Consider the following 12201-nt stretch of genomic DNA (forward strand, 5'->3'; position numbering starts at 1 on the left):
TACGCAATGTGCAAAAACTTTAGTATTTTGTTATTATATCTGAATAGTTTCTAAATAAAAACCCTTAAGGGTCCCTGGGTCTTAATCAAAAGTTGTCTTTTTTTCTGTTAATAGAGAATGTCATTACAGTTTTTTTCCGCATTGGAATCATCATTGATAAACTATCATGTTCTAGTGACTTTATTACTTTCGATTTTAAATGAAAATGTTGCTTGACTCATTTGAATGGTGATTTAAAATAGATTGGATGTTTCACTGCTGATAAAAGCAACAACATCTAATGATCCAAGTGTGTTCTAAGGAATACACTTCCTTCTTCTTCGAATATGTTTGAACTATTTACAAATCAAACGATTTGAAGCCTGAAACCTTCAACAATGGTTACCGTTGTCTAATTTAATGTAAACCAGTGAATTTATCTTAAGAATAACGCGGGACTGTTCTAAAAAGATATTGCATCGATAAATATTTACCTAATATATTGCAATCAGATTTAAAACTATTGGCAACTTATTTTTGGAAAATCGCTGCTAAAATACCTGTTTATTCCATCTATTTATTATTATGATCTTATTCAATATGTAACGGCATTTCAGATTTGATGACGTTGGTCGTCAATTCTAAGATGGCTGGTCGGAGCCATCAGTAACAACGATGCGCAATCGCGGTCGATGTTTTCGTGGCATTTGAAATATTAAAGTCTCATTTTCAACATTAAAGAGAACTGTATTTCAATAGGAATAACAGTACTTTATTCGAAGATCTGTCAATGTCACGTTATTCAATTTATTTCTTTTATCCTAACGAGAAAGACCAGATGTTGACCCATTTGCTATTACACAATTATACAAACATCACATAGTAATTCAAAACAAAATACTTGGTATGATATCATAGCTATTGACAAACATTACATGGTTATTCAGAACAAAATACTTGGTATGATATCATAGCTATTGTTGACGGATAACGTGACGAATTAAGGAACCTATAATCAACGATCCTCCACAAAAATTCTAATTATGTTGTAATTGTCATTCAAACAGCATGAATCTGCATGAAAACAGATGTTTAAGATTGATTTTCTTCTCCTATGTCTTTCGCGTACTGGAAGATATTGTCAGTTGTTGCTTGTTTAATGAAGGATTAAATTGGACAAAAGACGATTTAAATTTATTTTTTATCTCGAGGTAGCAGTTGTGGTTGTGTAATGTTATGACTTCTACAAACAGCTTGAGCACGCTGGGTAAACGTCATTATTATTTTTTTATTAAGTTATTAAAAATATGTCGCAAGTACTTAAGTTCGAAATATAAAAAAAGACAATTCTTCAAAAACATCAACAGCAAGATACCATAAAAAATTGATAATCCGATTCAAGATTTTATCATTTAGATATTAAAGGGTTGCTAAAATATAGAACTACAAATGTACTTTTGTCGAATAATGTCAAAAAGGTCAGTGTCCATAAATACGATTGAAACGTCACAGTTAAGATCGACATATTTACAATCAATGTCTAAGTCAATAAAACATACGGTTGAATATTTAGTAGATATTTGATTTCGTAGCTTAACAAGAGTCTGCATGCAACCCTGTCATACATGTGAACATCTTTCGTGGTTCCCCGTACCCACTGAATCCATAAATATTGGTGTTCTTGGAATAATAATGAACTCCTCAGTATTGTCTTAATAGTTAATTCTTTTTCGTCCTGAGAGTAGCATAAAATAAATGCTACTAAACGTTAAGTAAACACCTTCAATCAATAAATAATGTATACTATGAATTAAAAAGTGATTTAAATAGCTGGTTGTAAAATGTTCAGTCTATCTTTAAAGAGATTAAATACCGAACATTAAATACAAATAAACCATCGCTTCTTTTATATAGCTATTGAAACTGTCAATTTAAAACTCAAACCATCATTTAATTTGTTCATATTTGTGTTAAATGATAATTGATAATGTAGAGTAGTTGATAAGACTTGCCGCCCATTAAATATCCGCAATGTCGTTTAAGGTCAAAAGTATCAGTTTTAAAGGGATACGTGTTTACTTTTACAATGTATTTTGTATGAAAGAAGGTTTGAATTGATCCAAATCGATGTAGAAATTAAACATGAAGCAAGTCTGATTTTATCTGTCACATTCTATCTTGATCAATATACATTTATATTTAAATGGATATATAACATAAACTTTTACCGAAGTATGAATATTACATATTCGAGTTGGTAACGCTTGTAACTAATAACAATATATATAATCAAGTGCAGACCACAACCTGCCGAAATAAACGAAAAACACACAAACAATATATTTCGAGATTCAAAACATGTTGTCTTTAAAATAGGCATATTCTATAAATACAGATTTGGATAGATCATTATTTTAATATATAGACAATAACTGTTTAGTGTCTTTAAATATCAGCTAGGAAACAAGGTGTAAGCGAGCTTTTAGCGAGCTACTACACCTGTTTCGAGCCGAGTACAAATACAGCTGATATTTAAAGACACTAAACAGTTATTGTCTTTATCCTGCAATTAATTCTGTATATTGTTTGTGTTTTGAAAGACACAAAAACTAACATATTTAGCATTTATTTTCAATTTGTAATCCCTTGAGGCCCGCGTAGAATCAAAATCTACACATTACGCTGAAGACGGGTTCAAAAAAGAATGGTCAACAATAATACATCGCTCAAGGTGAATAATTATCTATTTTAATATAACAACTAATTTCAACAGTAAAAACAAATAACAAAACATTGTCAAAGGAGTAGGTCCGGTAAGACCACTTTTTGGCCCCAAAATATAGCAGTTTTACAAAATTGTTAAAATGTAAACGTTTAGTTATTTATTGGACAGTAGAATGCTTCTGCTATATAAATATGGGCTGTTTTTGACAATACAATGCACATATATCGAGTACTAGCACCATTAAGTCATGCTAAATTACTGAAATCTTCACAATTCTAGCATTTTAGTTAAATTTTAGACGGTTTTCGAAAGTGGCCGCATTCGTGTTCATTCTTAATATCGAAATGCAAGTTGTATTTTATGATAATACATAACATATATAAAGGTTGAGGATGAACACAGATGCGGCCACTTTCATTTTTGACAAAAACCATCTGTAAAGGGACATTTTTCGGCATATTTGGTAGATTTTTCATATTTAAGCTTGAATCGGATCGTTTTTAATGACTATATCAGTTAAAATCTTTCACATAAACTAATTGATTCAAATGAAATAGACACTTAAGTGTTTAAAAAGTGGTCAAAATCTTTCGTCAGATGAACCTGAAATTTGAGGCCAAAATCGGTCCTACGCTTCAGACTTGACATTCACTAAACATGCATGCTGAAATTGACATGGTTGATTTTGTAACACAATCATACAAGTTCAAGTTTTGAAATCGACAATTGTCATCGTCATTGGAATGCAACTGGAATACACATTCTGAGGTCACACAGGTTCAAACAATACTCAGTCCGGCAGTGGGCGGAGCTTAAAAGCGATATCTGTATAGTACACAGATACAGCATAGCGATATCTGTAGGGCTGTATCTGTATAGTAGGACACCCAATTGCAGGATAAAAATAATTATGTCTTCGGTACCTATTTGTTTTTAACTAGATGTTCATATTTACAATGATTATTAAATCTTTAGTAATAATCGAGACCAAAATATAAAAAAAAATCCAAATCCAAAACCTAACAGAAACTTTCTTCCTCCTTTCTTTGAAGAGCGGATAAATCAAAAACAATACCATACATTATAGCCAAATCTGGACAAGAAATCAGAGTTTATAATATTAGTATGAAGAATAGTTATCAAAGGTACCAGGTTTATAATTTAGTACGCCAGACGCGCGTTTCGTCTTCCCAAGACTCATTCATGACACTCGTATAAAAAATATTTATAAAGCCAAACAAGAACAGAGTTAAAGAGCATTTAGGATCCAAAATTTTAAAAGTTGTGCCAAATACGTCTAAGAAGATATATTCCTTTTTTTAAAAGGATTTTCTTATTTATAACAGCAGATGTAAATCAAATTTCCTTAGAGATGCCTGTTCAAATATTCAAAATGCAACTAGCAGATTAGACGTATCGTTTAAACACTGATGGTCCCCGGGGTATCACCAGTCCAGTAGTCAGCACTTCGGTGTTGACATGAATTTCAATTATATGGTCATTTGTATAAATTTACTGTTTGCAAAAGTATGATTAAAACAAAGGATTTTCTTATCTGAGTCATATATTACAGTAGCCATATTTGGCACAACTTTTTGAAATTTTGGGTCCTCAATGCTCATTAATTTTATCTTGTCTGGCTTGCTAACTTTTATACTGATGGTCTTATGTAGACTACATGCGCGTCTGACTGATTATTTTTTTAAGCCTGGTAACTTTGATAACTATTTAAGGTGTCTGGTTTCATCTTAGATATTACATTTGATCATTCTATTGAACAAATGGTATTGCAGGTATAATTGTTATAAGTCACACAACATTTCATCATTGAATCGATTGTAGATGTTTTTATACAGAGATATTTGCCAAATACATTCCAATCGACAGCAACAGTAAATCGAAAGCCTTCATTCGTAATGCTTCTTTTAATCAGAACTTGAAAATCGTTGATTCAATAGTAGTGACAATATTCCTATAGAAATTATTAAGGTCAGAGTATTGTTAAATACAATCTTTCTATTAATTAGAAGCTGTCAAATTGACGGGTGTACAATATATATATAAACGACCTCACTAATTGCTGCCGTCAGCTGTGATTGCGAGCAAAAGTTTGCTTCGGGACCGTCTCAAAATGCTACTGTTGATATATTTTGTTGACCCTGGCCTATGTTTTGAATGGTCCCAGTTGTAGCTACAGTTGTAACTGACACCGTGAGATTCAAGAGAGAATGTCAAAAGACATATGTTATAAATAGATTTCTTGTAAACAAGATTGTAAGTGTGTTAACCTTGTACGACAATCTTTTCATACAAACATTGAAAAGAACCGACCAAGAAATAAGTTTCATCATGTTACTTAGATAGTGTCAGTTTCCTCTTATGGTATCTTTCAAAAGGGACCCAGTTTGCAATACAAGAACCAGAGATTACAAAATATATTAAACAAACATCTGTTCTGTTTTTATAAATTGAAGCCTATTATTCTCAATCTACACACTTATTAACTGGAGATACAAACACCATAAACTGTTAAAAATTCTCATTTTATTCTTTGGATATATTTATTTTAAGCAAAATCTTTCACTATATACGTGTGATTGAAAAGGACGACTTCAGGCTGAACTTGTCAACGAAAGATCACACCCAGACTCTTCCCCTCTTCTTCTAATAAACTAATCATAGATACCAGGATTAAATTTTATGTTTACACCAGACGCGCTTTTCGTCTACAATAGACTCATCAGTGACGTTCGAATTCAAAATAATTAAAAACGCCAAATAAATTACGAAGTTGAAGAGCATTGGGGGCCAAAATTCCTAAACGTTTTGCCAAATACATAGAAGGTTATCTATTCCTGAGTTAGAAAAGCCTTTATATTTCAAAAATTCAAACATTTTGTAAACAGTTTATTTCATATCTATGATAATTCATGTCAGCACAGAGTTGCTGACTACTGGGCTGGTGATACCCCCGAGGAATTAAAACACCACCAGCAGTGTCGTCGACCCATCTGTTGAAAATAAACTCATCATAGATACCAGGATTTTATATTGTGGTGCATACGTCAATATAAAAACCAATAGATTAAAATAAAAAAGACACATAAATAAACTCATCATAGATACGTACCAGGATTAAAATTATGTACGACTGACGCGCATTTCATAATAGGAGTGAATCTACGTATTGTAGTATTTAATCGTATAATGCATATTCAATTATCTCCCTGTTGACGCATCTGATCTCGCTCAATTTTGTTTTTATGCTATTAAATTGGTAAGTATATTCAGAATTATCTCGGAATTAAAAAAAATGGAAACCGACCGCATTTTGCAATGAGTTTTATTACAAGCTCATTTTAAAACATGAACATAAATAATCGCTGTACTTCATTTTATGACCGACTGAATCTAATTCAGTTTTGTTGACATACACCATTGAAGCATGTTTCTGGAAATCAATTTGATTATCAGAAGGACCTGTAGCAGTTGCTGACATGTTGAATATATATGAAAAGAAAGCAATTGCACCCTGTCACGAGATTCTCGAATAATTATCGTGGTCATAAAAACCAGATACATATCGAAAAGTTTTATTTTGAGAATGCAATGCAATCACGTTACACAATAAAGTAAAATAATAGTCTTTGTTAAGCCACGTAATGGAATAAAAACGAAAAAGAAGTTGTACTATAGAAAGGATATAAAAATGCGTACAGTAAAATTGCAATTATTAGTCGCGAACAAAGTTAAAGTTATATTTGCACTTATGACAAAAGAACACAAAATGTATGTATGAAAACAATAATTCCGAAACTATATTTGATATCTTATTAAAGCATTAACTTAAAGTATAATTGAGTTTGCCTTGCATAGCATCATTTAAAATACCTTAAGAATTTAGATATCTGTTTATTCATCAACTGATTGTTTTGGGAATCAATTTGTTCGATATCATATATTTTCTCCAATGTACAAACATTGTTAGTGGAATGGCAGTTTTAACTCTCAGGAAGTGGATTGCTTTATTAGTACCTCGTGCACACACAGACTACCTACATACGGTGTATGTCAACAAAACTGAAGGAGATCCAGTCTGTCATATGCGATCATAATATGAATTACAGTGATCAAATTTGTTCATATATTTAAATCAGTTTCACTAAAACTTCTCATTCAGATTCAGAATTATGTCAATTTTTTTTTTAAAGAGGCAACATCTTAATAAAACAACAATATAGCGTTACTCCTCACAATTTTATATACGTTTCAATTCATGTTAATATATGTTACTAAAAATTAAAATGATGACAGAGACGAAAAGTCCGGGATAAGTGGCATAGGAGAATTACTGTAAGAATATTGTAGAAACTATGAAGTATGTACAATTATCAATATAAGAGTAATGAGATGTTATGATTGCCAATAAGATAAGTGTCCATTATAAAATCATTGATGCAAGCAACTACTATGCGTAACAATAGGGGAATACGTGATGACCAAAGTATATACAGCAACGTAAACCAAGTCGTAAGTTGAGCAATGTTTATACCGGAATGTAAACAAGATCAGAATTAAAAGACCAATAAAATTGAGAATGGAAATGGGTAATGTGTCAAAGAGACAACTACCCGACCATAGAGAAGACAACAGCAGTGCATGTATTTAACAAGAATATGTTCATTCTATGTATATAGATAAATTGCATATAATAGAGATTTGTCAATAACTATCTGTAACGTGTTACACACGACGTTTTCAATCAAGTCCATTCGTTTGTTAACTTTAAATAAGATACCCATTCCGGGCACCTGGGGTAACTCACAGTTTTTGGTGAAATTCGGTTTGCGCAGTCTTTAGCTTTCTATGTAGTAAAAATGTATTACAAAAATACCGAACATCAAGATACTTTCAAAAAGGGGAGGTATGTATTAACTGGCAAAATCGCATGTTGTCAATTTACTGAACTTAAACAACTTTCGATTTATTTGTGGACTTGGTCGTTTTTTTATTGTTTGTTGCGGTTTTTTTTAGTGTTTCTTTGATTTATGAGTTCGAATACATCACTTATATAGCCAACGTACTGTAGCACCAATGCATTTTATCGGGCACATATGATTGAGCTTGTACTTTTACTGAACATTAGTAATATTAATATAATTGTGGAGATAATAAAGCTAAATAGACCAGTAATGATGCTTCCAATGATCTAATAAAACGTCACTAATGTAAAACTTACAACCACTGTTCTTAATGGAATTTGAATTTTCAAAAGCACTAAAGATATCTGTTTACTATACAAAAACAACATTTATTTCATTTGTCTGAACGAATACTCTGATTTTCATTTAATTATTTTGATAAAAGCCGTTTGCTATTATAGTTTCATATACAAAAGAATATGCAGACTCGAGAGTTGGACGAGATCTATCAAAATGAATCAGATTTCGGTTAGAAATCCACAGTGACAGTGTGTTATTTTCGTGCAAGATTGCTGATTGATATGGAGGTAAGTAAAATATTCATGAATTGTAAATATTTATAGGGTTATTGCATGAATATTAGGGGAATATTGTCCCGAGTAGAATTTTATATTGCACGAGATTCCGAGTGACAATATTCCACAATATTCATGCAATAACCCTTTTATTGTATAGCAATATAATTTTTGAAAGTAAAAAATGGTTTAAACTAAGATTTTGTCGTTGATGACGTCATGAATTTTGATGATTTATTGCACTAGTGCAATGATAGAATTTATTACACGCGAACTTTTGGTTACTTTCTGTGGAAAATATTATATTGCTATGCAATAATATTAGTTATTTGACTGAGAGACTTCTAGCTTAAACTGGACAGAATAACATGTATGTATTTGCAAATAAATTTTGAATTTTAATCATTTCGACCTGTATAAAAATAAGGGACATTGTGTTAATCTTTGCAGTACATGTATATAAATAAAGGCAACAGTAGTATACTACTTTTCAAAAGTCATAAATCGATGCTTAAATACAACTCCGGGTAACAAACTAAAACCGAGGGAAATACATCAACTATAAAAGGAAAACTACAAGACAACACTGGAGTTCAACAAAAACTAAACGACAATTCAATAAACGAAGCAAATAACTATTAGATATCAACTGTCATTTTCCTGACTTGGTACAGAACATCTATGAAAACAATGTATCCAAAAAGTAAAATCACAAAAATATACTGAACTCATAGGAAAATCAAATCGGAAAGTCTCTAATCACATGGCAAAATCAAATGAAAAAACACATCAAAACGAATGGACAACAACTGTCATATTCCTGACTCGGTACAGGCATTTTCAAATGTAGAAAATGGTGGATTAAACCTGGTTTTATAGCGCTAATCCTCTCATTGTGAACGAAAGTCTTATTAAACTATTTCAATTTCACTGATAAAAATGTTAATATCAGAAAATGAATTGAAATGTTGTATACCAATGTTCTAGAAAATCCCCACGGGTTTTCCCCATTTATTTGAGTATTATTCTTGTAAGACTTTAAGGATATATAATACAACGGCGTTATGTTCAAGAGACGGATCAAAAGACTGAACATTCCTTTCGTTTTTGTACTCTGAAATTTTAAGGAAATACCAAGGGTAGTATACCGTTGTTCATTAGAAGTATCAATAGTTTTCCATTCATTGAGTAATTCCTTAAGATTTTAAGGTAATACCAATATGTAAGACCAATGTTCATTGGATATCTTCGTAGCAATTTGTACGTTTAAGAACTCCCTTGCGATTTAAAAAGTAAAAACACAAAAATACTGAACTCCGAGGAAAATTCAAAAAGGAAAGTCCAAAACCAAAAGGCAAAATCAAAAGTCCAAACACATCAAACGAATGGATAACAACTGTCATATTCCTGACTTGGTACAGGCATTTTCTAATGTAGAAAATGGTGGATTGAACCTGGTTTTATAGCTAGCTAATTATGAAAAGAAAAGTAGGGTTAGTGGGCAATTTTTTATAATGACAATAAAATTGAGAAAGGAAATGGGAAATGTGTCAAAGCGACAACAACCCGACCATAGAGCAGACAACAGCCGAAGGCCACCAATGGGTCTTCAATGTAGCGAGAATTCCCGCACCCGTAGGTGTCCTTCAGCTGGCCCCTAAAAATATGTATACTAGTACAGTGATAATGGACGTCATACTAAACTCCGAATTATACACAAGAAACTAAAATTAAAAATCATACAAGACTAACAAAGGCCAGAGGCTCCTGACTTGGGACAGGCGCAAAATTGCGGCGGGGTTAAACATGTTTATGAGATCTCAACCCTCCCCTATACATCTAGCCAATGTAGAAAAGTAAACGCATAACAATACGCACATTAAAATTCAGTTCAAGTGAAGTCCGAGTGGATAAAACCAGAGGATTCCGAAAAAACCAGAGGATTCCGATAAAACCAGAGAATTCCAAAAATGGATAAAACCAGAGGATTCCGAAAATCTGGCAAAAACTCAAAAAAATGGAAGAGCAAACATCCTTTACATTAAGTCTCTTGATTGTATTCCGAGTCGGTCGAGTTACACATCAACAATTTACTTTGTCAGGTAAAACGGTGGATATTTGGTCAGAAAAATGTAAGTAAACAGTTAGTGTTCAATTAAAAGGTTACTTTGATATCTCTTTTTATAGTCTGATTATAAAGGCAACAGTAGTATACCGCTGTTCAAAACTCATAAATCCATGGACAAAAAACAAAATCAGGATAACAAACTAAAACCGAGGGAATTTATCTTTTCCAACCCGAAAATATTATCTGTTTTTGTCGCTCGTATTGCATAAAAGACTTTCACCTAACTATGTTTTTTTTCATCATTTGAATTTTTGACATATGTGCTAAAGCAAACACCATTGATAAAAAAAACTCATCATGGATACCAGGATTAAATTTTATATATACGCCAGACGCGCGTTTCGTCTACAAAAGACTCATCAGTGACGCTCGAATAAAAAAATGTTAAAAGGTCAAATAAAGTACGAAGTTGAAGAGCACTGACGATCAAAAATTCCTAAACGTTTTGCCAAATTCAGCTAAGGTAATCTATTCCTGAAGTAGAAAAACCTTAGTATTCATCTCCTCGTTATCATCACAAAATTGCCACATAAAAAATAATCCAAATAATTCAGTCCCTCTCCGGAATCGACTTATTATACTAGCAATGTTGCCGGCGAAGGCAGCATAATATTAATACCACGAGATAAAGACCGTATGATGCGGACATATCATGACATCTTTAGAGTACCAAAGGCAAACGACAAAATACATTAAATTAAACAAAGATATAAGTAACATAACAAAAATAGTTTTCATAAACACCATTTCATCTCTATCAATTCTCACGAGATTACACAAATGGACGGAAAAGTCTCACGAGAGCATATTAAAGAATAAGAATGACGTTACATTAGTAATATACTAATACTAAACGTCAAGGAGTAATTTTGTTAGCAAATTAAGTTAAAGTAAAAGGTTGTGTTGTTGAAATTTGTGGTCTCATAAGTAGTTTTCAGATTCATGTCTTTGCAAACTGACTTGCATCTTTAACGCAAATAAAATTCAGCAAAGAATTATCAGAACGACAATTCAATTTAAGAAGGCGTTATATTCCTTGCTTTTGGGAAATTAGAATTTGCATGAGTTTAAGCGTAATATATACGGAAATACCACATTACCATTGAAGGAATTGCGCTTCGGTTCCCTTTTCTATGTTTTACAATTTTTTTAAATCGTTTTCAAGTTTTTTATTTTTCTTTATATGTCTTATTTTATGTACATAAAATGGTACATAAAGAAAAATTAACACACTGTCAGGTTAACGAATGCATACTTTTATTTTTTTTTCCAAGAATTTAGATTTAAACGTGATATAGTTATGTGACAATCTTGAACTCCATACACATACATTATCGATATAGTTATGTGACAATCTTGAACTCCATACACATACATTATCGATATAGTTATGTGATAATCTTGAACTCCATACACAATGTATCTTTCACCTACAAGACTAACTGGCTTGGCAAATAAAGTTCAGTTTGATATCAGACTTTATTTTTGCAGAAGAGGAATTGAAAATATGCACACTATGACAAAATATACGTTCATAATTAAAACTAACATTAAAACAGGATTGAAATATGTAACTAAGGCAAAAGATGAGCTGACAAAGAACCATAGAGAATCAGATAAGTAACTTGTCTCTGGAGTAATGCCAGAATCACCAGGTGAGTGTATAATAATAAAAATGGGGTATCATTAGACAATCAAAAGGATGAAAAAGATAATTAGAACGTTACACCATACTAATTGTGTATAATCCACTCATATATAATCTGCCAGGGCGGGAAAGTTATCCGGATAGCAGAGTAGCAAACATATTATGTTTTCGAAAATATAGAGAGAAAATACGAGTAAGAATACAAAATTTTGATGAATAATTAC

At 31.9% G+C, this 12201-nt stretch overlaps 1 protein-coding gene across 14 annotated transcripts in view; it reads right to left on the minus strand.

The window, feature by feature from the left end:
• Positions 1-12201, minus strand: part of LOC139495139 (atrial natriuretic peptide receptor 1-like) — a 440175-nt gene that overhangs the window by 181506 nt on the left and 246468 nt on the right. The window lies entirely within an intron of this gene.

Source organism: Mytilus edulis, chromosome 11, assembly GCF_963676685.1.
Source record: "Mytilus edulis chromosome 11, xbMytEdul2.2, whole genome shotgun sequence".
Classification (NCBI taxonomy): domain Eukaryota; kingdom Metazoa; phylum Mollusca; class Bivalvia; order Mytilida; family Mytilidae; genus Mytilus; species Mytilus edulis.